The 27,171-nt window shown below is 48.3% G+C and overlaps 1 long non-coding RNA gene across 1 annotated transcript; it reads left to right on the top strand.

The window, feature by feature from the left end:
- Nucleotides 1-438: 438 nt before the first annotated feature.
- Nucleotides 439-27,171, top strand: LOC133152640 (uncharacterized). The gene is made up of 5 exons (XR_009714167.1): nt 439-451; nt 1,146-1,243; nt 1,341-1,531; nt 1,738-1,806; nt 25,350-27,171. It is a non-coding gene; the product is annotated as an uncharacterized LOC133152640 (long non-coding RNA).

The following is a 27,171-nucleotide window of genomic DNA, read 5'->3' as shown; positions in this document are numbered from 1 at the left end:
CATATAAACTACTTTTGCGAGTAGTTGGAGTGAGTGTGTTGTTTGGGGGGGTGGGTACTCGCAGGGTATAGGTCACAAATTTGAGATTTTCTAATGTCATGGCAAAGATGTAATTTCACTTTTTACCCATGTAGTGATTTGTGACTCCAGATTTAGCTCAAGGAGTGGCAAGTGAAAAGGTAGGTTTTTATCTTCTGGTGTCATTAAAATGTGCGCCTAACTTTGTTTTGCACTCAAGAGGGCTTGGAACTGCAAGGCAAATCAGTTCAAAAGTTAAAATTGTGTTGTGTCATGTGATTAACAGCGGTTAATGCAGTGCTTCTCAATTATTTTCTGTTACGCCCCCCCCTAGCAAGAAGAAATCTATTCTATGTGTTCTTTTTCCCTTTCCCTCTTTTTCAGAGTCCAAGCCTGGAGAAAAGAGGAGCATCTGTATTAAAAACTCCACAAGGTATAGATTGATTTTTGATTTATTCATGATTGTAGAAGTAATCACAACTGCCTTGCATTATCTTTGGAAATTGATCTGTTATTGGTGGTTTGAATATACTTATGTATGCTTCGCTACTGTCGAGCATATGCAAAAAGTGTATGTCGTAATCGCAATCTTCAATATGGAACTTGCATTTATGACATGTCATTGGCTTGACTTTCAAATGTCAAAGTGCAAAATAAAACCCAGGTTTACCCTGTTCATTTTCATCATTTAAAAGTTAAAGTTAAGTTAAAGACCCAATGATCGTCACACACACATCTGGGTGTGATGAAATTTGTCCTCTGCATTTAACTCATCCCCGTGTGATTTTGATCCATCCCCTGGGGGAGAGGGGAGCAGTGAGCAGCAGCGGCGCCGCATTCGGGAGTCATTTGGTGATTTAACCCCCCAATTCCAACTCTTAATGCTGAGTGCCAAGCAGAGAAGCAATGGGTCCCATTTTTATAGTCTTTGGTATGCCCCAACCTTCCAATATCAGGGCGGACACTCTACCACTAGGCCACTGAGCTGGTTTGGATAACAACTTGTAGAACAAGCAATTTTATCAGTACTATTTTAAAATAACATGATCGAATATGTACAACAGCCAGATTCATTTGCACCACATTCAAAAGCACACACAGAATGCCATCTTTTTTTTCCAAATAAGGCAAAGTTCATCATTGGAGAATGGTTCTCTTGCAGTGAAGATTTGCTTCATTCTTCAACTGCTAGGAAGTGAGTGTGAAACGCCCATGACAGGGAAAAGTAAGAGTTTTTTTTTGTCAGCATTAGTCATTTAAAAAGAGGTCATAGCTGCAGTAATTTAAGTGAGTATTTTATTTACATTTCTATTTATTCTCAGAGTTTCCGAAGGTCGTCGTGAAACCCCCTCTGGCAATCCCTGGGCTGCGGACTCTCAACTCTCGTTCAGAATGTGACGTGGAGAGTGGATGGTGCCCATGACTGATCTGGAGACCTTCGACATGATGTCCAGGGAAATAAATGACAAACAGGATGCAAGACTGAATGACACAATGATTAAGCTTGGAATTGGTTAGTCAAAATTTTGGATGTTGTGATCACCCCTTCACTCTTGATGTCTTACAAATGGAACCTGTGGGGTTCTGTTTGGTTTAATTGCTGTATTGACTTTTGAGTTATTTTTTGCTTGATTTACAAGAAAAAAAAGTCCTCAATTCAATTTTGTCTACGCTTAATTCTACTCTTCTGAGACACTGTTCGTAATTCCTTGTATACAGATTGCAAAACAGTCTGGTGTTAGGAGGCCCCTGATTTGAAGACCTGCTTGTTTCCAAGACTATGGACAGGTATGATTAGTTTGACATCTATACTGTAGATTAAAAAAAACAACAGTGAAGGCTTACGTTGTGGTGGCTGCGCTCAACTCTACACAAATGACAATGCCAACGTTCAATATGCATGCTCGTGTGACTTGTGCAGAGGGCCCTCAGGAAGACTGCTCTGATAGCGCTGGTAAATAAAAAAAAATTGTCTGCTTGTTCCTGTGCGATTGCTTCATGTTCGAAATGTGCGACTGACATGAGATGCATCAAGGAAAAACAATTTTACAGGTAGTTGTTTTTTTCTTCCATATTCATGTTTCTTTTACAGCAGGGGTGTCAAACTCATTTTTTTTGCGGGCCGCATTGTAGTTATAGCTTCTTTCGGAGGGCCATTATGACTGCCAACCCAAATACATAAATGTATGAGCACCTTATATTATATACAGTAAAAGCTACAAAACAAACTGACAAATAACTTGTTTTCAAATCAGACGAGTAAAGACTGGTCAAATATTTAAAATAAAAAAGATATTAAAAGTGAAGACAATTTGTAATTCTAGTAATGACACACGAATTTCAAAGTCAAAAAGTCAAAGTCAGCTTTATTGTCAATCCCTTCATATGTCAAGACACACAAAGAAACCGAAATTCCGTTTCCTCCATCCCACGGTGACGAGACACAGTACACGATAAACATACAAGTAGACGACACAAAATAAAAACGAGAAGGCACAAACAATAGATAATAAATAATAAATAAATAAAATGAGTGATGAATAAATAATAAACAAATAACCCAATAAATAAGAGGAGCAAAACTGAGCCAGTGTGCGTACAGCAGACAGTAAGCATAGCGCAAGTACAGGACGCTACGCAGAAAGGAAGGGCGAGTTCAGGATCCTAACAGCCTGGAGTATGAAGCTGTTGGAGAGTCTGGCGGTGCGGGAGCGCAGGCTTCTGTACCTCTTCCCAGAGGGCAGAAGATCAAACAAAGACTGAGCGGGGTGACTCACATCACTCACAATCGTGGTCTTCTTGCAGGTGAGATGGGAGGTGTAAATGTCCCTCAAGGAGGGGAGCGAAGCACCAATAATCTTACCAGCCGTGTTCACTATGCGCTGCAGGGCCTTCAAGTTGTAGTCAGTGCAGCCGCCACCCCAAACAGCAATACAGCGGGAGAGGACGCTCTCAATGGTGCCGCGGTAAAATGTAGTCATGACGGCCGGAGGAGCGCTCGCTCTCCAGAGTTTCCGCAGGAAGTACAGGCGGCGCTGGGCTTTCTTCGCCAGTGATGCGGTGTTGGTGGACCAGGAGAGATCCTCACTGATGTGCACTCCCAGGAACTTGGCGCTGCTCACTCTCTCCACCACAGCACCGTCGATGGTCAGCGGCAGGTGTTGGGTGTGACCCTTCCGGAAGTCCACAACCATCTCCTTGGTATTGTCGACGTTCAGCAGGAGGTTGTTGTCCCTGCACCACGTGGTCAGAAGGTCAACCTCCAGCCTGTATTGAGTCTCGTCTCCCTTGGTGATGAGACCCACCAGAGTCGTGTCGTCAGCAAACTTCACTATGCGGTTGTCGCTGTAGGTTGCAGTGCAGTCATGCGTCAGGAGGGTGAAGAGCAGCGGACTGAGCACGCAGCCTTGGGGGCCCCCCGTGCTCAGCGTGATGCTGGCGGAGATTCTGTCGCCAACACGTACCACCTGTGGCCTCTGACAGAGGAAGTCCAGTAGCCAGTTGCAGAGGTAGGTACTGAGGCCCAGCTTGTCAAGTTTGCTGATGAGGCGTTGTGGCACAATGGTGTTGAAGGCAGAACTGAAGTCCGCAAACAGCAATCTCACATACGAGTCCCTTCTCTCCAGGTGGGTGAGGGCCGAGTGGAGGGCAGAGCAGATGGCACCCTCAGAGGACCGTTTGCCTCGGTACGCAAACTGGAAGGGGTCAATGGTGGGGGGGGAGAACGGATCGGATGTGCTCCATGACAAGCCGCTCAAAGCACTTCATGATGATGGGCGTAAGTGGCACGGGGCGGTAGTCATTGAAGCAGGACGGAGCAGGTTTCTTCGGCACAGGTACAATGGTGGCAGCTTTGAAACACGAAGGGACGATGGCCTGCTGCAGGGAAGTGTTAAAGATGTCCGTGAAGACACCCGTCAGCTCACTCGTCAGCTCACCAGCGCAGTCCTTCAGCGCTCGACCCGGGATGTTGTCAGGGCCCGCCGCCTTACTGTGTAAAGGCAAGCGCCCTCCTCACGCTGTCGGCGGAGAGGCACAGGGGCAGCTCGTGTGAAGGGGGAGTGGCCTTCAGCGGGCAAGTGCTGTTCTGAGCGTCGAAGCGAGCAAAGAAGCGGTTAAGGTCATTGAGCAGACGGACGTCGCCTTCACAGCTCTGCGGTGCGGGCTTGTAATCTGTGATGGTCTGAATGCCCTGCCAAAGGCTCCGTGCGTCCCTGCTGTCCTTGAAGTGGGCGGTAATTTTGCACGAGAACGCCCTCTTTGCTTCTTTGACGCCCCGGGACAGGTCGGCCCTCGCAGTCCTCAAGCCAGCCTCATCCCCCGCTCTAAAGGCTTTGTCTCTGGCCCTCAGCAGCCTGAAGACAGCACCTATCAGCCATGGCTTCCGGTTAGCCCGAGTGACGATGGATTTTGAGAGCGTCACATCATCAATGCACTTCCTGATGTAGGAGGAAACAGAGTCTGTATACTCCTCAATGTCTGTCCGATCGTTGCAAGTGGCAGCCCTCCTAAACAAGTCCCAGTCTGTAGTGCCAAAGCAGTCACGAAGCGCATCAGAGGCACCCTCAGGCCACACCCGTACCTGCTTGCAAACTGGCCTGGACACTCTCACCATTTGTCTGTATGCGGGCAAAAGCATAACAGTGATATGGTCAGAAAGTCCAAGATGGGGGAGGGGGGCGGCTTTGAAAGCTCCTTTATGCGAAGAGTAGACCAGGTCCAGGAAGCTGTCGCCACGCGTAGGAAAATTAACATGCTGGTGAAGCCTCGGAAAAACAGACTTCAGGTTAGCATGATTAAAATCCCCAGCGAAGATGGTGAAACCGTCAGGGTGCGCTCTTTTGTTCACTGACAGCCTGGTACAGTTCACTAAGAGCCGCGATCCTTTCGCCTTCGATGTTGGAAGGCGGGATGTAAACCGCGACTAGCAGAATCACGGTAAATTCCCTTGGAAGGGAAAAAGGACGGCACTTAATGATCACGAACTCCGCCAGTGGCGAGCAGTGCTTGCATACCACTACAGAGTCCCGGCACCATTCGTCACAGATGTAGACGCATATTCCACCGCCACGAGATTTTCCCCTTGTACAATGGCCCGGTCCGCCCGATAGCACGCTAGCCGCTCCAGATGTACAGCGGAGTCCGGAATGTTGACGGTCAACCAAGTTTCAGTGAACACGAGCACACAGCAGTCACGCACTGTCCGGTTTGTAGATTGCAGCAAGCGAATGTAATCCATTTTGTTGTCCAGCGATCGAACATTCGCCAGAAGAATGGAAGGCACGGCCGGGCGAGCTGGGTTGGCCGCCAGCCTGGCCCGGACGCCTCCGCGCTTGCCCCTCTTCAGCCTCCTTGCACACCGCTTTCGACGCTTCCCAACCGGGGGAGGAATAGCAGACGAGTCCGGCGACGCTTCAGGACGTAGCAGTCCGAGCTCCTTTAATGTCCCCGCATCAAAGTCCAGAACTCGACAAAACTCGCTTTCGCCGATGTCGAGCAGAACCTGCCTGCCGTAACTGTAGCACGACTCAGTACGACGAGACAAACACATAAAACTGCCGGACAAACACTCATTAGACGAACAAAACACCGTTCGGGACAGAGAGAGGTCGCTGCGTATGCACGCGCCGCCATCTTGATGCACAATTTGTCTTCGCGGGCCACATAAAATGATGTGGGGGGCTGTATCTGGCCCCCGGGCCTTGAGTTTGACACCTGTGTTTTACAGAGTAATCCCAAGGCCTGCAATGGGTGGTGCCTGATGTCCATCGAGTTCATCTTTGTAGATGTAACGGACGGACAGTACAGCCAAGTGCGGTGACGACACAGAGTTTATTGTCAAGGGGAAGGGGACCGGTGGAGAGAGCCGGAGCGGTGTACAGGCGAAGCAGGGTTTGTCAGGCGTGGATGGCTGGATGGCGGACCAGGGACCGTGATCGGCGGGAGAGCAGATTGCAGACAGGAGTGCTCTGAAGAGGATAGCGGCTGACTGGGGAGCAGGACGGACAAGTCAAACAGGACAATAATCGAGTCGGAATAAACCGGGGAGTCAAGCTTACTTGGACCAGTGCACACACGGACATCACGAGACAAGCTTACGGAGAGTGTTGCGCTGGCTGCGCTGATATAGCGCTCTCAATGAGTCCGTGCCAGGTGGCGGTGATTTCGGTGACAAGTGGGCGTGGTCATCACCTTACCGTGGTGGAGGGGTTTGCGTGTCCCAATGATCCTCGTAGCCATGTTGTCTGGGGCTTCATGCCCCTGGTAGGGTCACCCATGGCAAAAGGGTTCTCGGTGAGGGGCCAGACAAAGCACGGCTCAAAAAGACCCTTATGATGAAAAAGATATATGGACTCAGATTTCCCTCGCCCGGACGCAGGTCACCGGGGCCCGCCTCTGGAGCCAGGCCTGGAGGTGGGGCTCGAAGGCGAGTGCCTGGTGGCCGGGCCTTCGCCCATGGCACAGCCCGAAAAGAAAACGTGGGTCCCCCTTTCTATGGATTCACCACCTGTGGGAGGGGCCAAAGGGGTCGGGTGCATTGTGAGCTGGGTGGCGACCAAAGGCAGGGGCCTTGGCGGCCCGATCCCCGGCTGCAGAAGCTGGCTCTTGGGACATAGAATGTCACCTCTCTGGCTGGAAAGGAGCCTGAGCTGGTGTGCGAGGCAGAAAACTTCCGACTAGACATAGTCGGACTTGCCTCCACACACAGTTTGGGTTCCGGTACAAGCCCTTGAGAGGGGCTGGACACTCTTCCACTCTGGTTGCCCACGGTGAGTAGGGGTGTAACGATTCATTCATACACATCGATTAATCGATATAATGCTCTACGATTTGTTGGCATTGATGCTAAACATAAACATCGATCTATATCGCCCGTTTTTGACCTCAGACATTAGACGCGACTTTATTTTGAAATCCAGTTCATTGTTGCTTGCTTACTCTTTCCGGGAGCAGTGCGCGTTGTGTTGTGAGCAGAGCAGGCACGTGAAAGGGGAGCCGACAACTACGCGGCTCCTGGGCTGGTGCTATGGCTAGTGTCCAAGAAGATGAGGAAATTCGCTCCCCTTTGGGCTTCAAGTCATTCGTTTGGAAGCACTTTGTAATTTCCTAAATAAAGAGTTTGCAGTACCTTGTTGATTTTGTGTACGAATTGTTATAAATCAGGATATTGTCCTATATCGATCGTAGAGCACTATATCGTAATGTATCGTGAATGAATCACAGCAGGCTTTAAGATATCGGCAAATATCGTATCGTGGTTCTTTGTAGCGATATGATATTGTATCGTGAGAAAACCCGCGATTTACACCCCTAACGGTGAGAGGCGTCGAGCGGGTGTGGGTTTATTTATTGCCCCCCAGCTGGGCGCCTGCACATTGGGGTTCACCCCGGTGAACGAGAGCTTAGCCTCCCTCCGCCTTCGGGTGGGGGACGGGTCCTGACTGTTGTTTGTGTCTATGCAACAAACAGCGACTCAGAGTACCCACCCTTCTTGGAGTCCCTGGAAGAAGTGCTGGAGAGCGCTCCTTCTGAGGACTCCATCGTTCTACTGGGTGACTTCAATGCTCACGTGGGCAATGACAGTGAGAACTGGAAAGGCGTGATTGAGAAGAACGATCCCCCGATCTGAACCCGAGCGGTGTTTTATTATTGGAATTCTGTGCTCAACACAGATTGTCAATAATGAACACCATGTTCAATCATAAGGGTGTCCATGTGTGCACTGGGCACCAGGACACCCTAGGCCGCAGTTTTGGACACTCGGATGAAGGGAGGGGTGGAGTTATCAACTGATCACCTCCTGGTGGTGGGTTGGCTCCGATGGTGGGGGAAGATGACGGTCCGACCTGGCAGGCCCAAACGTACTGTGAGGGTCTGCTGGGAAGGTCTGGCAGAATCCCCAGTTAGGAATAGCTTCAACTCTCCCCTCCGGCAGAGCTTTTCCCACATCCCGGAGGAGGCGGGGGACATTGAGTCCGAGTGGACCATGTTCCGTGCCTCCATTGTTGAGGCAGCTGACCGGAGCTGTGGCCATAAGATCGTTGGTGCCTGTCGTGGCGGCAATGCCCGAACCTGCTGGTGGACACCGGCGGTAAGGGATGCCGTCAAGCTGAAGGAATCCTATCGGACCGTTTTGGCCTGTGGGACTCCGGAGGCAGCTGACGGGTACCGGATGGCCAAGCGGAACGTGGCTTCGGCGGTTGCTGAGTCAAAAACCCGGGCGTGGGAGGAATTTGGTGAGGCCATGGAGAATGATTTCCGGACAGCTTCGAGGAAATTCTGGTCCACCATCCGGCATCTCAGGAGGGGGAAGCAGTGCACCGTCAACACTGTTTACGGTGGAGATGGCGTGCTGCTGACCTCGACTTGGGATGTCGTGAGTCGGTGGGGAGAGTACTTTGAAGACCTCCTCAATTCCACCTGCACGCCTTCCATTGTGGAAGCAGGGCCTGGAGACTCTGAGGCGGACTCTCCAATCTCTGGGGTCGAACTCACTGAGGTAGTTAAAAAACTCCTCAGTGGCAGGGCCCCAGGGGTGGATGAGATCCTCCCAGAATTCTTAGAGGCTCTGGATGCTGTGGGGCTGTCATGGCTGACACGCCTCTACAACATTGCGTGGACATCAGGGACGGTGCCTCATGATTGGCAGACTGGGGTGGTGGTTACCCTCTTTAAGAAGGAGGGTGTGTTTCAATCACAGAGGAATGACACTCAGCCTCCCTGGTAAGGTCTAAGGGGGTGTTGGAGACGCAGGTCCGTCGGGAGGTCGAACCTCGGATTCAGGAGGAGGAGTGTGGCTTTCGTCCTGGCCGTGGAACAGTGGACCAGCTCTACACCCTTGGTCGGATTCTCGGGAAGGCATGGGAGTTCACTCAACCAGTCCACATGTGTTTTGTGGACTTGGAGAAGGTGTTCGACCGTGTCCCTCGGGAAGTTCTGTGGAGGGTGCTTCGGGAGTATGGGGTGCCAAGCCAACTGATAAGGGTGGTTCGGTCCCTGTATCACCGCTGTTGGCGACACGCACAGAGGCCACGGATAATGAAACAAGGACCGCAATGGCTTTGAAATTAAAACAGGCTCCAGCGCTGAGTAGCAAAGGGGGCTATCAAAACCCCACAAGAGAGTGATGTTTGTATTGTTTCCCCCTTGTGTTTCGCCGAGCTGGTTGTTTTGTTTATTTGATATGTCCTACATTCAAGATTTAAGATTCAAAGCGTTTATTGTCATATATACAAAAGGAAAGAACTCTTCTTTGTACAATGAAATTCTTTCGCTGTCCGTTAAAGTGCCAGACAAGGTAAAGAAGATTAAAAGAAGGTTAAAAAGTAAAAAACACAAAATATAAAAAACACAATATATACACAGTATATACAACTACAAAGGTGAGGAAGGTGCAATATAGGCTAGTACAAAAATGGCATTGTGCTACAGTTGTGAGAGTTATAGTGAATGTAGTGTTAAACAGGGGAGAATGCAGTGCAAAACAGAGTGTAAACAGTGTACAGTATACAGTGCAGATCAGTGACTGAGGTAGGGATCTGGTCAGCTGTTTAAGAGTCTAATGGCCGTGGGGAAGAAAGAGTTCTTGAAACGGGAGGTTTTACATTTAACACTTCTGTACCTCCGGCCTGAGGGGAGAAGTGTGAACAGCCCATGTTGGAGGTGGGTGGGGTCTTTAAGGACGGACGCCGCTCTCCTGTGCACGGTACCGTGGTGGATACTCTGCAGAGAGGGTTAGGGTTAGAGTCCGGGTGATTTTCTCTGCCGTCCTCACCACTCTCTGCAGTCACTTGCAGTCCGCAGCAGTACAGCTGCCGTACCACACGGAGATGGAGCTGGTCATGATGCTCTAGATGCAGCAGCTGTAGAAGTTGCTGAGGATCTTGGGGGACATTCCAAACTCCCTCAGCCTCCTCAGGAAATACAGCCGCTGTTGAGCCTTTTTGACCAGCTGTGTGGTGTTGAGGGTCCAGGTGAGGTTGTCACTGAGATGGACACCCAGGTATTTGAAGCTGCTCACCCTCTCAACTTTGAGCTGTCAAATGAAAAGTGGCTGGTGAGGTCCCCTTTTCTTCCTCACGTCCACTCTCATCTCCTTCGTTTTGTCCGTGTTGAGGGTGAGGTTGTTTTCTTCACACCATGACACTAGGCCAGGGGTGGGCAAACTTTTTGACTCGCGGGACGAACTGGGTTCTAAATTTGGACCGGAGGGCCGGACCAGGAGCAGATGGTATAGGCGTTGTGTGAAGTCATATAAGCGACCTGTAAAGGTCATTGCATAGAAGATCTTGGCCTTTAGTAGGTAGTAAAGCATGGATATTCCAAACAAGTTTTTTGCAAACAAATGCATTTATTGACAGCATTAAAAAAAAAAAAATTCACTAAAAAACTGCTATCAGTGATTCTCATAAAATACGACACTGTTATTATGAATAACAATCTCCATCACTTCAGTGCCTGCAGGTCAGATTAATGAAAGATGTTTATCTTATGGGATCACATCAAACGGCAAACATTCTGACCAAATATATCATCTTGAAGAATCGGTGAAAGCATACATCCAAATAAAGTAATCAAAACAGCAACACGGTGAGGGGTATCTGAAAATCAGAGCAGAGTTTTAACTCGCAAACACCTGGTAACAGAGGTGAGGAAACGGGAAACACTTGCTTAAAGTAAGCCTTAAGAACTTTACAGGTTAAGATTAGTCGCAAATAGGTGGTGCATCAATGTCCTTGAGCATCCTGCATTGTTTGAAAATGAGAATGGTCGCTAGTTTCAATCCCTGCTATGTGTACAAATCATATTCAAAATGCATTTTTTTACAATAAACTTGAGAGCCTCCCGTTCATTTTCAGTGGGAACAGTGTTGTTGGTGTCCCTTTTTTGCTAGTGCGTCATAGTCTGGAGTAAAATTTGTTGTGGCAATTCTTAGGCGAGATCCGAGGTGTTGGTCCGTTTACCTTGATCTGTGACGGGTTGATGTTGATGTGGCTGAACGTCACGTCGCGTACGTCGAGCCAAATTGGCCACTCTTTTTTAAACACTCGGCACTCACTTCTTTTTTTCGGGCCACTCATTTTAATGGAAGGATTCCAGGGGAAGGTTTGTGGGTGGCTTTAGCGCAAAACTGCATCTGAAAGCTCAGCGCGCGAATTATAAGAATGCTGTCGTTAAAGCCCACGCTCTAAATTCGGGACTGATACGAATAGAGCGAGAGTGCGCCAAGTCCGTACTACTGAGTACGTACACGCACTTGTGAGTGTGCACCGAGCTTTCTGACACGGCTTCCGGTAGTAAATGCGCAGGCGAGCGCTTCGCCATCTACTGGGAAAACGCAGTCATTGCAGGCAAAATGACAAAAAAAAAAAGTTTAATAATACAATTTGTTCAGGGTTGGCGGGCCGGATTAAACGGTCCCGTGGGCCGGATGTGGCCCGCGGGCCGTAGTTTGCCCACCCCTGCACTAGGCTGTCCACCTCCCTCTTGTCGCCCGCCTCGTCTCCGCCAGTGATGGGTCCAATCACTGCGGTGTCGTCTGCGAACTTCAGGATGATGTTGTCATTGTGGGAGGCAACGCAGTCATGGGTGAACAGGGTGCAGAGGATGGGGCTGAGCACGCATCCCTGTGGGGTACCAATGTTGGTGATGATACTGTCTGAAGTCGTGTTTCCAATCCTGACAGACTTGCCTGCCAGTCAGAACATCCAGGAGCCAGTCACAGAGATTGGGGTGAAGACCGAGTGTGGACAGTTTATGGATGAGTTTGTGGGGGATGACCATGTTGAAAGCAGAACTGTAGTCAACAAAGAGCATCCTGACATATGCATTATTTTCAAGGTGGGAGTGGCAGTAATGAAGAGCAGCAGTGATGGCGTCTGAGGTGGACCTCTTGGGCCGATAGGCATACTGCAGGGGGTCCACAGAGTCTGGTATGCTGCTCTGTGGGCCAGCACCGTTCTTTCAAAGCACTTCATGATGATAGGGGTGAGTGCTACTGGCCTGTAGTCATTCAGGCAGGTGGGCGGGCTGTTTTTGGGGAGGGGGACGATGGTTGGGGATTTGAAAAAGGTGGGGATGATGCAGGGTCTATGACGTCTATGACGTCTATGCAGGGGACACCATGAACCGGTTGCCAGCCAATTGAAGGGCACACAGAGATAAACAGCCATCCCCACTCCCACTCACACCTCGGGGCAATTTGAAGTGCTCAATTGGCCTACCAAGCATGTTTTTGGGATTTGGGAGGAAACCGGAGTGCCGGGAGAAAACCCACGCGGACACGGGGAGAACATGCAAACTCCACACAGGGAGGGCCGGAGGTGGAATCGAACTCACACCCTCCTAATTGTGAGGCGGACGTGCTAACGGTTAGCACGTCCGCCTCACAGTTAGCAGCTAACCAGTTGTTTGCACCACCATGTCATGGATGATGTCAATGCATGGATTTTGAAATAGTAATGTAAGGACTGTTAAAATGTGATGAACAGAGACAAACAACTGTCGATAGAGTCAATAGTCAAATAGTCAAAAGTCAATAAAGGTGAATTTTACTTGTGTATCACAAGCATAACGTAATAACACAATACAATGTAAATTAGACCAGCACGAGGAAGCTGTCAAACTTGAATATTGGGCGCGCGTGTATTCAAATGCCTCTAAGGACTTTTGAATGTCAACATTGTACAAAGAGTCCTCTGATGTCAAACTTAACAGAACAATAAATATTCCTTGGCTGGGGGGCTGTGCAAGTGTACCAGCTTTTCAGCAGTAAACTTTTGTATACAGTAATCCCTCGCTACATCGCGGTTCGTTCATCGCGGTTTCAATATAGTGCGGATTTTTTTTTCCAAATTAAAAAAAAAATTAAAAGTCAAAATAAAACTTCTAAATTGAGGAATTATTCCACAACTCTTGCCACATGCCAGCAGAAGGCACACACAATTGCAGTGCGTACACAAAAAAAATGTGATAATAATAAGAGTTCTAAAAACATATTTAGTGTTGAACCTTGTTATAGAAAAAATGTTATAATCTTAAGAGTTCCAAAAATATATTTACAGTATGTACACTTGTACCTGTTATACAACATTCATAATAACAAAAGTTGTTCTAGAAACATATTGACAGTATGTGTTAAGAATTCTCCATGTTATTTATATTATTCAGCCGTGCTTTGATTTGAGGTTGGGTGGTTTATTTTGATTGCCATTTTCAGGCGATACCACTTCCTGTTTTACGTTCGTGTTCACACGTCGGTTACAGTGGTTCAGGAGTCATTGACGATGTAAATGGGTCTCCTAATAAGAGAAATGAACGATCACATGTGTCTAACCTTTAGGACAATGTAGTACCGCTCCAAATGTTCATTTAAATTCCTTTAGAGGTCCGTTTTCGCGTGTTAGGACGATCGCGAATTAGCATCTTACCGCTAACTCGTTAGCCAGTACTTCTTGTTAACATGTTATACGCACACGTATAATGTTTAGATTTTCAATATTTATACGCAATTTTCTGTATTTTATTTATACTATTAATGTATTATTTACATGTGTGAAACAATTATTTAATGTTCTAATAATAAAATATGCACGTATTTTTCGGAATATAAGTCGCATTTTTTTTCATAGTTTGGGTGGGGGGGGCGACTTATACTGAGGCGTGACTTATATGTGATTTTTTTCATACATTTTCAAAATAATATTAAAAAAAAAAGTGAAACCATGATAAACGAACCACGATGTAGCAAGGGATTACTGTAGTTTGAACTGCAAGTGACGTCAGCGGCACGGCGGTTGTTTACATAAAGTACAAGGGATTCGATCACGGGATGACGAAGATGACGAAGGGCCCCACGTACTACCGGCATCATTGGCGGCTTTGTAAATGACACGGAGGATGAAGAGTTTGAAGGATCTAATGATTTGGAGTGACACAGAAGGTTTGAAAAACTATTATGGCTTTTATGCACGCCCAGTCCTACTCTACGGCGCTCTCTTTCACTTCCGTGGATGGAAGTCGGGGGCCAGCGCTCGTCCGGGTGGCTGTCCGGGGACGGTTGATGGGGCTCGGACATGGCTTTTACACACGGTCCTATTCTATGGAGCTCTCTTCCACCTCCGTGGCTGGAAGTGCCACCTCTGGGGATGGAAGTCCACGCTGCCACACGCCTGGAAGTGGACGCCGGTGCTTGGGGCCGTGTGGCGGTGAACTATTTATGTTATAGTTTTTTGATGTATTTTATTTTGTGTAGCAACTTGTACGTATATGTTTTTATCGTTACAGTTCAGTAGTTGTTGGCTCGTTGAACTCTTATTTTGTTAAATAAAGAACGGTTTACCAAACCCACGTCTTTCCTGGTACTTTGTTAACGCTACAATATAGTTATATACTAATCCGTGGAATAAAGACGAGGCTGACGTCAGCGGCGCACGCGCGGCGTTGTTGACAAAGGACGAGGAATTCGATCGATGGATTTAATGATTTGGAGTGAGACAGATGGTTTGATGATATTGTTCTTTGTATGATAGTTGTTTGATATGTACTTTATATATCGTTAGATGGATCTGTGGAATATTTAGAATATTTAGACGTCAGCGGCGCGGCGCGTACGTGGAATCGTTTCCATAAAGGACGATTGATGGATTTAATGAATTGGAGTGACAGATAGTTTGATAAATGTTATGTATTTAATAGTTATTTGAATAACTCTGAATGTTATGTCAGGCCCATTCTTAGCTCTTTGTTTGTGTTTATGTCACGTTAGCATACCTATCATTTAGCCTGTTGTTGCTCGTTCATGTCTGTTCTTGGTATTGGATTTTGTCGAATAAATTGCCCCCAACTTATACTCCGGAGCGACATGTATATGTTTTTTTCATTTTAATTCGCATTTTATGGCTAATTCAAGATTCAAGAATTTTTATTCGCCATGTTTGAACGTGCCAAACAAGGAATTTGACTTCGGTAAAAACACACCCTCTGTTCAACATTTAGGGGACTAACAACACTCAGGACGTGTGAATAATGGCAAAAACAGTGTAGACAAATTCAAAAAGGTGTGAAGAGCAGGATGTTATTCCACAGTAATGACTGAGACTCTGAGTGGTGTGAGTTCATCAGAGCAACAGCCTGGGGGAAGAAGCTGTCTCTGTGTCTGCTGGTTTTGGCGTACCGAGCTCTGTGACGCCGTCCGGAGGGGAGTCGTTCAAACAGACTGCAACCTGGGTGAGATGGGTCTGTAGAGATGTTCCTTGCACGTTTCCTGGTCTTGGACAGGTACAAGTCTTGGATAGATGGGAGGTTGATTCCAATGATCTTTTCTGCAGTTGTGATTGTCCGTTGTAGTCTGTGCTTGTCTTGTTTGAAGGCTGATCCAAACCAGACAGTGATGGAGGTGCAGAGGACAGACTGGATGATGGCAGTGTAGAAGGTCTTCAGAAGCTCTCGCGGCAGGTTGAACTTCTTGAGCTGTCTCAGGAAGTACAGCCTCTGCTGGGCCTTCTTCCGGACAGAGTCTCTGTGGCCGGTCCATTTCAGGTCCCGAGAGATTGTGGTTCCCAGGAATTTGAAGGTGTCTGTGGAGAGAATAGTATTACTGCGGATAGTGAGGGGTAAAAGTGGTGAAGGGTCTCGCCTGAAATCCACTGTCATCTCCACGGTCTTGAGCGGGTTCAGCTCCAGATGGTTTTGGCTGCACCAGTGGACCAGCCGCTCCACCTCCTGTCTGTACGCAGTCTCATCACCGTCCTGGATCAGTCCGATGAGAGTGGTGTCGTCTGCATACTTCAGGAGCTTCACAGGAGAGTCACCTGAGGAGAAATCATTGATGTAGAGCAGGGGTGTCCAAACTTTTTGCAAGGAGGGCCAGATTTGATAAAGTGAAGGGGCCCGGGGGCCAATAGTTTTTTTCGTACATTTTTTAACTACAAAAATGTCATGCAAATACACACTGTTATAAAACAAATTTCATTGTCACAATTGTCTTTATTTTTCAAATGACAAAATAACCAAATATGAGTCACTGAGGCAGATGTGAACAACTCTAAAAACACAAATTCTGCCTTTCATTCATATCTGAAGAGTCAGGTAACATTGAACAAACTGTATGAAATACCTTAAATTTACATGAGTTTAAAATTACTTTTGCCTCATGAATATTTTAAAGGGGAGTTATAAGTAATGCAAAGTTTCCAGTTATTATTAAAACTTAAAACTAGCGAATTTTGCTCTTGTCATTTACATTATTTTTCAGAAAATAGTTTGTGTCAGGTCTACAGGTCCATAACATCAACAGTCTTAACATGGCCACTTCGTCGCTTGCTTTAGTAATATTTATTTTTGACTCACAGTCCCGTGTGAAGAATCGCTGTTGTGATGCCAGTTCAGCTAGAAGCTGCTTCACTTTATCAGCGCGGTCACTCCCTGTTAGCTGGTCGTTTGTGTTGGCATGTTTAGTCTGATAGTGTCTCTTTAAGTTGAAATCCTTAAACAAGGCAACCGTCTCTTTACAAATTAGACAAACACGATTGCCTTGATTTTCAGTGATGTACAGTTATCCCTCGCTACATCACGGTCTGTTTATCGCGGTTTCACTACATCGCGTTAGTCAAAATAAAACTTCTAAATTGAGGAATTATGGCACGTTTCTTGTAGCCCGTGATGTTCTGCAGACCTTTCCACACCGTTGAGGGATCAGGATTGGCAGAGATGTGTATCTTCACATCTTAACACCTCCTGGCTTTCCTGACCTCTCGGTTCAGTGTGTTTCTGGTCTGCCTGAACAGGTCGCGGTCGCCGCTCCTGTAGGCCTCCTCCTTGACTTTGCGCAGCCTCCTGAGGTTCGGTGTAAACCAAGGTTTGTCGTTGTTGTACGTGCAGAAGGTCTTAGTCTGCACACACAGATCCTCACAAAAACTAATGTATAATGTGACAGTATCAGTGAGTTCATGCAAGTCTGAAGTTGCAGCTAATGCGACGTATATTCCGGAGCGACTTTTAGTCAGAAAAATACGGTACATTTATTGACACACAAAAAATTTACAGATGAGAGGGTGACCGTACTTCACTGATTTCACTTATCACGGGTGTTTTTTGGAACCATTTATCAGCGATAAACGAGGGATTACTGTGTCCCACCGCTCACCCTCCGCGCGTCGCATGACAGACAACCATTTGTGGAATTCTGCTCTCTCCACTAGCCTATTAATACACAAAGCCGATCAATATATCACCGCTGCTTTAGTGCTTGGACCCATTCGTTATGTGTCTAGAAAGTTGATCATGTCATAAATGCATGAAGCCCTGCTACGAGGTTGGCGTGAAGCCTGGGAACGCGACCATGTCAAGTTGTTTCCGAGGAGCCAGTTAACATGGGCGGGTATACACAAGGGATCAGATCAACGCGTACCCTCACCGGGTAATTTAGTTTTGCCTATATTGAAGATCATTTATTCCAGTTGCAGCGAGTATACAATAGCACAGCAGTTAAGGTGGTGTGAGCTGTTATTTGTTTCTTTTTCTTTCAGGTTCAAATCCCGCTGATGACTGTTCTATTTTTTAATAGTGTTTGCTATTTCTTGCAGGCAGTCAGAAATACAAACGAGACGTTTCGTTCAACTTTTTTATTGAGAATTTGAACAGTTTTGCAATCAGGCAAGTACCATGTCGCTTGTGATGAATCTGCAGTCGCGAAACAGAAAACTGCGCAACTCGCTTCACCCTAACAGTCGTAACACGAGACGGGGAGCAAGATAACATGGGAGCAAGTTGACATGTAACACCGGCATGATCTTGTGGTCTCACGGGTGCAGCTTTCCGGAAAAGTGCCGCGGTCAAACGCAGTCGGGCGTCACAATAGTTTAAAACCCGCTGAACAACGACAACTAATGTCGTTTTCCGAAGCTTTGTCCAAGAACCGAGGCCAAGATTTCCCGACATTTTGCATTGAAAATATATGTCGAGTACCAAGGCGGTCGACTTCAGTGGTTCCACTGTAGTTAATTTTCTATAGTCCCTACAGAAATCTGTGTGCACCCCCCAACTGTGGCATATTCCTATGCCCGGTCAAGCGGGTCATGTGACGAGAGTCTGAACCAGGAAGTGAGAGTTGAGTGCGAGAGTACAACTACGGAGTTGCGATTAAGAAGTGTAATAAAGTTGTAAAGTTGAGTGTTTAAACATTACGGAGTGACCTTTCTTCACTGCAACAAAACAACACATGGTACCAGGAGTGCACGGACCTTGTATTAGGTGTTGTGAGTAGGCGTGTAACGATACATCGATATACATCGATTAATCGATATAATGCTCTACGATTTATTGGCATCGATGCTAAAGGTAAACATCGATTTATATCGCCGTGTTTGACCTCGGACATTAGACGCGACTTTATTTTGAAATCCAGTTCATTGTTGCTTGCTTCCTCTTTCCGGAAGCATGGAGCAGTGCGCGGCGTTGTGTTGTGAGCAGAGCACGCACGTGAAAGGGGAGGCGACAACTAGTACGCGGCTCCTGGGCTGGTGCTCTGGCTAGTGTCCAAAAAGACGAGGAAATTTGCTCCCCTTTAGGTTTCAAGTCATTCGTTTGGAAGCACTTTGGATTCCAAAGAAAAGATGGCTCAACCGACAAGACACGTGCAGTTTGTAAATCCTGCCATGCGGTGATCAAATATTCAGGGAGCATAAATCTCGCCGCACATTTAAAGAAAAAACACGACATCAAAGTTCAGTGTTAAAGTAAGCAATTTGTATACTACAATACTCTTGTAATTTCCTAAATAAAGAGTTTGCAGTACCTTGTTGATTTTGCGTATGAATTGTTATAAATCAGAATATTGTTCTCTATTTTTTATTAAAAAAAAAAAAAAATCGATCGTAGAGCACTATATCGCGATATATCGTGAATGAATCGCAGCAGGCTTTAAGATATCGGCAAATATTGTATTGTGGTGTGCAAGGACTGGAGTCGGAGGCGGAGTGATAAATGACGGTGCCAACGGCAGTTGTTTTAATGACATTTATAACTTGCTTCTCTCAAACACGGGCCGACTCTTTTCCCTTCGAGATCCTAACACACACTACTCAAACCGGAAACTCCCACACGTGTAAACCATCCCACCGGAACTCGGCAACGTGAACTTAGGTTCCGGGTGAATTATGTCAACCCACTACACATGCCCCCCCAGAATTCACCCATAGTCAAAATCCCCGCGCCGGAAAGGAACGACAGCCCGACCACAGCGGGTGTAGGTGGCAGGGGCTGGCAGGGGGTCAAGGGTAGGGGGCGCCGCCGGAAAGACCGCTGGGCCGGACGGTCGCGTTGTCGGTCGGGCAGGCGGGAGCTCGGTCAGGTCGGAGGGGCGAGGCGCTGGGGGGCGTCCGCGGCGTGGGGCCTGCGCCAATTCCAATGTCCGGGAAACATCCACGTGGGCAGGCTTAATCCTATCAACCGAGATAGTCTCAGGCCTACCGCCGATGTCCACGACCATGCTCTTACTCCCGTGCTGCAAGACCTTAAAAGGCCCGTCGTAAGGCGGACGCAACGGCCCGCGGTGGGCGTCGTGGCGGATGAACACAAAACCCGCCGAGCGTAGGCTGGTGGGCACCCGGGAAACAGGGGTGCAGTGCCGTGACGTGGGGACAGGTGCGAACGCCCCGGCAACTTCCAGCAGGGAGGACCGCTGCCCGGCCGCCGACCAAGGCGTTGTGGCGTCTGGAATGAAGTCCCCAGGAACTCGTAGTACCTGGCCGTAGACGAGCTCAGCAGACGAGGACTGCAAGTCCTCCTTAGGGGCCGTCCTGAGGCCCAGCATGACCCAGGGAAGTCTGTCCACCCAGTTGCCATCCACCAGACTGGCGCGCAGAGCAGCCTTCATGGAGCGGTGGAACCGCTCGCACAGCCCGTTAGCCTGGGGGTGATAAGCGGTGGTGCGGTGCAGCTTGACGCCCAAGCCTCCAGCAACCACATTCCAGATCTCGGAAGTAAACTGTGCACCCCGGTCCGAGGAGAGGTCTGAAGGTGTTCCAAAGCGCGCGACCCATGTGCCAATAAACGCCCGGGCCACGTCAGCAGCCGAGGTTGAGGAGAGGGGGACGGCCTCAGGCCAACGGGTCGTCCTGTCCACCATGGTGAGGAGGTAGGTGAAACCATGGGAAGGGGGGAGCGGGCCCACAAGGTCGATGTTGACGTGGTCGAACCTCCTCTCGGGGACAGTGAACGGCTCTAACGGGGCCTTGGTATGGCGGTGCACCTTCGCACGCTGACAAGCCACACACGAGTCGACCCAGGCCCGCACGTCCCTCTTCAGCCCTTTCCAGACGAACTTCTGAGCCACCAGCCTCACGGACGCTTTTCTGCCAGGATGGGACAGGCCGTGTATCGCCTCAAAGACAGCCCGCTGCCAGCCGGCAGGGACAAGTGGTCTAGGTTGGCCGGTGGAGAGGTCGCACCACAGCCTGACACCTGAGTCGCCAACCGCGACCTCCTCCAGACGCAGCCCAGTGTCCGAGTCTCTGAGCGACTGGATCCCAGGATCCGAGGCTTGGTCAGCACTCATACTTGAGTAGTCGAGCCCCAGCTGAACCGTGTGGATGACCGCTCTAGAGAGGCAATCGGCGACCACGTTGGACTTGCCGGCGATGTGTCGGATATCTGTGGTGTACTCGGAGATAAAAGACAGCTGACGCTGCTGGCGGGCGGACCACGGCTCAGCCACCTTGGACATAGAGAACGTGAGGGGTTTGTGGTCGACGAAAACCGTAAACTCACGGCCTTCCAGGATGGAGCGGAAATGGCGGATTGCCAACCAGACGCCGAGTAGCTCCCTGTCGAATGTGCTGTATTTGCGCTCCCTAGGGACCAGCTGGCGGCTGAAAAAGGCGAGCGGTTGCCAGGCGCCACCAACCCACTGCTCAAATACAGCACCAACTGCGTAGTCAGATGCGTCGGTCGTGAGGGCGACCGGGGCTCCAGGCGACGGGTGGACCAACATGGTGGCCTGGCACAGCGCAGCCTTAGTATCCTCGAAAGCCTTGATCCCCTCGGGGGTCCAGTCGATGTCCTGGTTGGGGGTTTTACCCTTAAGGGAAACGCTGGGTGGCCAAGTAGAAACGGTCCGCTTCCTCCGCCAGAGCACGCGGCTCCGTAATAGTCGTATTTGCGAGGGCCGTTTGGACGTGCGGCGGCATATGTTGCAGAAACAGTTCAATGAAAAGAAAATTCGGCTCTTCCCCACCCAGCAGGTTTAACATCATCTCCATGTGTTCAGAGGGTTTGCTGTCCCCCATGCCTTGAATAGCAAGCAGGCGCCGGGCTCGTTCGGATCGCGACAGTTCAAAAATCCTGAGGAGATAAGCCTCGAGCCCTGCATATTTATCCTGGGCCGGAGGGGAAGTGATGAAACTTACGGCTCTGGCCGCGGTGGAGCTTCCGAGTGCCGAGACAACGTGGTAGTAGCATGTGGCGTCATCCGTAATTCCCCGGAGGGCGAACTGAGCCTTCGCCTGTGCGAACCACGTTGCTGCAGAAGTCTCCCAAAACTCAGGCAGCCTAAGGACGGCGGAATGCGCCATGCCGTCTCGCTCGGTATTCTGTTCAGTCCCGGAATCCTCAGCGGGACTGATGTCAGGGTCACCAGTGTGGTGTGCAAGGACTGGAGTCGGAGGCGGAGTGATAAATGACGGTGCCAACGGCAGTTGTTTTAATGACATTTATAACTTGCTTCTCTCAAACACGGGCCGACTCTTTTCCCTTCGAGATCCTAACACACACTACTCAAACCGGAAACTCCCACACGTGTAAACCATCCCACCGGAACTCGGCAACGTGAACTTAGGTTCCGGGTGAATTATGTCAACCCACTACAGTATCGTCGTTCTTTATATCGATATTATATCGTAACGTGACAAAACCCGCGATTTACACCCGTAGTTGTGAGTCGCGGGACGAGGATTCGCTGTCGTCTCGTCTTACGCAGCTAAAGTTAAGGCTACCTCGCGTCGGCATATTGTTGCGGCGTGTGCAAGTGGCTTGGCGGGCGTGCCGTTTTGGTCGAAGATGGAGCAGCTGAAACCCCCCGGCGAACTGAGGCTGACTGGTAACGTGGAGGATCAGTGGCGGCATTTCAAGCAGCGCTTCACGCTGTATCTCACTGCGATCAAGGCCGCAGAGGATGACGACGAGCGGAAGATAGTGATCCTTTTGACGGTGGCGGGAGCTGAAGCTATTGATGTCTTTAACAGCTTCCAGCTGACCGAGGAGGTTCAGAGTGACGATGGAGCAGTGCTGAGAAAATTCGGCCAGTATTGTACACCTAAACGAAACATATGAAAGGTATATGTCGTTATGTGCGTCGAAGCAAGCACCATACGTTCAGAGGACAGCAGTTTAATAAACTCACACGAGGATTCAGAGAACAAAATCTATCACTTGGTTGCGTTACATCCGGGGAGCGAGAGCAGCTTCTTCGTCTCAGCTACGGTAGCCGTGCGGGACATTCCTTTAGCACAATACACAATCATGCAATTATCTACATCCTCTCCTTTTAGAACATTGCCTCTATAAAAAATATTGTTAACTAAAAAACTGTAATATACAAATGTGACATGACAGTCTAACAATAAACAATTCTGCGTAAAACTGGCAGCATAAAACTTACTGAATTAACAAATTATTCCTCTTGGAAATGCACGAAGGTACACTTGGTAATAATAACAAGTATGTAAACAACCTTAGAGCTTAACTTTCTTTTTAAAACGCAACTAACAAACATGCAGTTCAATCCTTGTACTTCGGATTCGGCTTAGAAATCCGACCTGAGCGAGTCACATAAGCAGAACAATTGTGTGACACTCGGGCGGGCACGTCAGCTGGAGATGTTGTCGATTGCTCATTGGTGGAGTAGTGAGCAGATGGTTGAGAGAAGTGAGACGGTCGGGCATGTGGACTGGATAGAAGAGGGTCTGGCGTACTCGGAATCGGTGGTTGAGAGTGATGGTCAGAGTCGGCGTGCAAAGGCGGGGTTGGTTCAGCAACAGGAAGGATGTGACGGCGATTCCTCCTGTAGATACCTCCGTTGGATTCAACGATGTAGGAGCGCGGCTCTTTGCAAGCCTGGACCACTTTCCCGAGGCGGTCATATCCCTCTGCAGTCTGTAACCGGACAATTTGTCCTCTCACAAGTGGCACCAGAGGGCGACTTGTTGCATCATAGTACTGCTTTTGAACAAGTCTTTTCCTTTGAAGCTGAGTAGCAACTTGTCCTGTACCCTTTATTGTAGGCACAAGCAGATTGTTGTTGACAGGAAAGGTAGAACGTGTCTGGCGAGACATGAGACGCTGTGCAGGTGATCCAAGCGTGTTGTCTCGAGGAATGTTCCTGAGGTTGAGCAGGTTGAGAAAAACATCTGTTCCATCTCGGTGTGACTTTTCCATGAGCTGTTTGGCACTGCGGACGGCACGCTCGGCTAATCCATTTGACTGCGGGTATCCGGGACTGCTGGTAACGTGCGTAATGTCCCACTGTTTGGAAAAGTCGCGGAATCGTTGGCTTGTGTACTGCTTGCCATTATCAGAAATCAGTGTATGGGGTGCTCCATGAACAGAAAAATGTCTCTTTAGCTTTTTTATCACTGTAGCTGAAGACAAATCACGAAGCAGATCAATTTCGAACCATCCCGAGTAAGAGTCTACAAGGACTGAATACTGTTGACCATGCCATTCAAAAATGTCCGTTGCGACCGTAGACCATGGCAGGGTAGGGACAGGATGAGCTTTCAGCGGTTCCTTTTGCTGGTGTGGTCGTGTGCTATTGCATACAGCACAAGACAGTAGTACTTTTGTAATGTCCGTGTTCATGTTGGGCCAAAACACTGTACTTCTGGCTCTACATTTAGTTGATTCAAGGCCTGGGTGACCTCTATGCATAATTTGGATGTACTCTTGTTGCAGTGAGATTGGTATGACAGGTCTGTGTCCTTTAACAACAATACCTTCTTCCACTACCAACTCGTCTCTGTATGGAAAGTATGGGCGGACAGAGAGCGGTGCCTGACGTTCTTTGTTAGGCCATCCATTCTGGATCACATTGCTAAGAGTTTGAAGCACTTGGTCACTGGCAGTGTGTGTTCTCAGCTCTTCAAGCCTGGCTGTCGAGATAAAACTGACTGACATGACTTCAAACGAGCTGTGAGCACTGGATAATTCAGAAACTTTACCGTTTGGGGCTCTTGACAGGGTGTCGGAAAGGTACATTTGCTTGCCCTTTTTATAAACCAAGGTGATGTCAAAAGCTTGTAGACGAAGTAGCATCCTCTGCAGACGAGCTGGAGCTGTGAGGATCGGCTTCTTCAGTATAGTGACCAGAGGTTGGTGGTCTGTTTCAATGACAGTGTGCTTACCATAGATGTAGTCCTTAAACTTAGTGCATGCAAAAACAACAGCAAGGAGTTCTTTTTCAATTTGCGCATAACGGGTTTCTGTATCTGACAATGTGCGAGATGCATACGCAATTGGCTTTCCATCTTGTAAACATGCTGCACCCAACCCATAACGAGATGCATCACATGTTAGCATCACAGGTTTCCCTACATCAAAATAAGAAAGGACAGGTGAGCTGGATGGACATGACTTCAATTTCTCAAATGCTTGTTGGTGTTGGGGGAGCCAGCACCATGCAGCGTCTTTGTGAGTGAGCTGCCTGAGTGGTGCTGCAATGTCGCTGAGATTCGGGATAAACTTCGCCAGGTAGTTCACCATGCCCAGGAATCGTTGCACAGCTAGGGCATCTTGCGGGACCGGCATCTCCGTGATGGCTTCTGTTTTCGTTGGATCGGCTTTCAGACCTTCTTTTGTGAATATGTGACCAACATAGCAGACTTGGTCGAGCCGAAACTTGCACTTTTGAGAGTTGAGTCTAAGTTTGATCTCTTGTGCACGATCCAGTATTTTCTTCAGATTAGCATCATGTTCTGCAGCATCGCGACCTCCCACAATTATGTCATCGACTATGACAGCACATGGGTAACCGGCAAACAGTTGTTCCATTGAGCTTTGGAAAACTTCACTTGCTGAGTTAATGCCAAATGGCATGCGGAGAAATCGGTAGCGCCCAAAAGGTGTGCTGAATGTTGTCAACATGGATGACTTTTGATCCAGCTTTATTTTCCAAAAGGAGTTCTTGGCATCAAGCACCGAAAACAGGGTGGCACCTGACATTTTGCTGGCTACGTCTTCCACACTACGCATCGGATAGTGGGGTCTCTTTAAAGCATTGTTCAAGTCTTTGGGGTTGATGCACAGTCGTATCTCTTCTTTGTCTTTCTTGTGTGCAGCTACCATCGATGAAACCCAGTCCGTGGGCTCAGAGACGGGGCAGATGACTCCTTTGCTTGTCATGTTATCAAGTTCAGCTTTAACGCGGGCCTGCATCGCCAAGGGGACACGGTGCGCTGGACGCACGACTGGCTGTACAGCTGGATCTACTACCATGGAGTAGGTGATTGGCAGTTCTCCTAATTCATCGCTGAACACATCTTTGTATTTCTCTTTGATATTTTTGACAAAGTCTGTAATAGTCTCCGTACCGACCTGGTGGACGTGAGGGCTGAATGTGACAAGTCCGAGACGCATACATGCACGAAATCCCAAAAGTGGAATAACATCACGCTCCACGAGGAAGAAGGGTAGCGTGTGTTGCTGTTCATCCAAGTAGCATGACAGTGAGACAAGACCTGCAGTTTCGATCTTGCTGCCGCCATAAGCCACTAGATTTGTAGACTTGCCACAGGGAATAATGTTCCCCTCAGAGAGTTGTACAAACATGTCCTTAGCCATTACATTACATCTCGCTCCGGTGTCAATCTTCATTTCGATGGGTTTCCCGTGCACATGCAGAGTGACAAACCCTTCATCTCTATTTTTCATATGTGCATTGATAGTGTCCACAGAAATTCCATCTACATAGTATGTATCATCATCAGCGGTGTATTCTTTCTCTTGCTCGACCTTCACGTGATACACTGGTCTTCTAGTGGAGCTTTTCTTTGTGAAACTCTTTCTTTCTGTGTTGTGATACGCTGGCTTTGACTTGCAGCAATCCTTGAAATGATTCATCTTTCCACATTTGTGACATTTCAAGCCAAACGCTGGACATTTATCCCTTTGCGCTGGGTGGCTGCCTCCACAATGATTACAAGTAGTGATGTTCTTTGAATCATTGATTTGCTTTCTTATTTCTTGACCTGTACTGCCCTCTACTGGAGCTTTGTTGTAGCGCATCCACAGGGTTTACTTGCAGAGTTAATGCTTTTGTGTTTTCCTCGGTCATTTCATAAATACGGCAGATAGAAATTGCTTTAGCGAGGGTCAAGTCACTATCGCGTAGCAGAGCCTTTCTTATACTGTCGTTGTTGATGCCACACACGATTCTATCACAAATCAATTCGTCTGTGAGCTCTGCAAAGTGGCAACTCTTTGCTTTTATCTTCAAATCACTGATGAAAGATTCAATAGTCTCACCTTGCTTCTGATTTCGAGTGTGAAACTTGTGCCTTTCCATCGTCTTGTTGTGTTGTGGATTGCACATTTCTCGAAATTTTCGTTTGAGACATGTGGGTTCTTCCCGAGACTCGGCCGGGACCATAACGGCTCAATTTTCTCCTGGCGCTCTAACTCCCGCAGCGTATACAAATGAACGCTCCCGTTCAATGGCTTCTGCTCCTGCAAGGTTGAGGAGGATGTACGCTTTTGTCTTGGCAGGTTTATCCGCGTGTGCAGCCTCGATAAAAATGTCATATTCACCTTCAAAAATACGCCAACTCTCGGCAACGTCTCCTTCAAAAACAAGAGGGTCAGGCCTGCGAAATCCTTCCGCCATAGTCAGCCTTCACTTAATTCCTTTCGCACTTCGGAGCACGGCGAAGAAAAAAACACCACTCAATACACAGAGGGCAGGTCCGAGACGTCTTCTGACACCATGTCGTTATGTGCGTCGAAGCAAGCACCATACGTTCAGAGGACAGCAGTTTAATAAACTCACACGAGGATTCAGAGAACAAAATCTATCACTTGGTTGCGTTACATCCGGGGAGCGAGAGCAGCTTCTTCGTCTCAGCTACGGTAGCCGTGCGGGACATTCCTTTAGCACAATACACA

Source organism: Syngnathus typhle, linkage group LG4 (genome assembly GCF_033458585.1).
Source record: "Syngnathus typhle isolate RoL2023-S1 ecotype Sweden linkage group LG4, RoL_Styp_1.0, whole genome shotgun sequence".
In the NCBI taxonomy this organism is placed as follows: domain Eukaryota; kingdom Metazoa; phylum Chordata; class Actinopteri; order Syngnathiformes; family Syngnathidae; genus Syngnathus; species Syngnathus typhle.
This window is presented reverse-complemented; position numbering and strand designations above follow the sequence as displayed.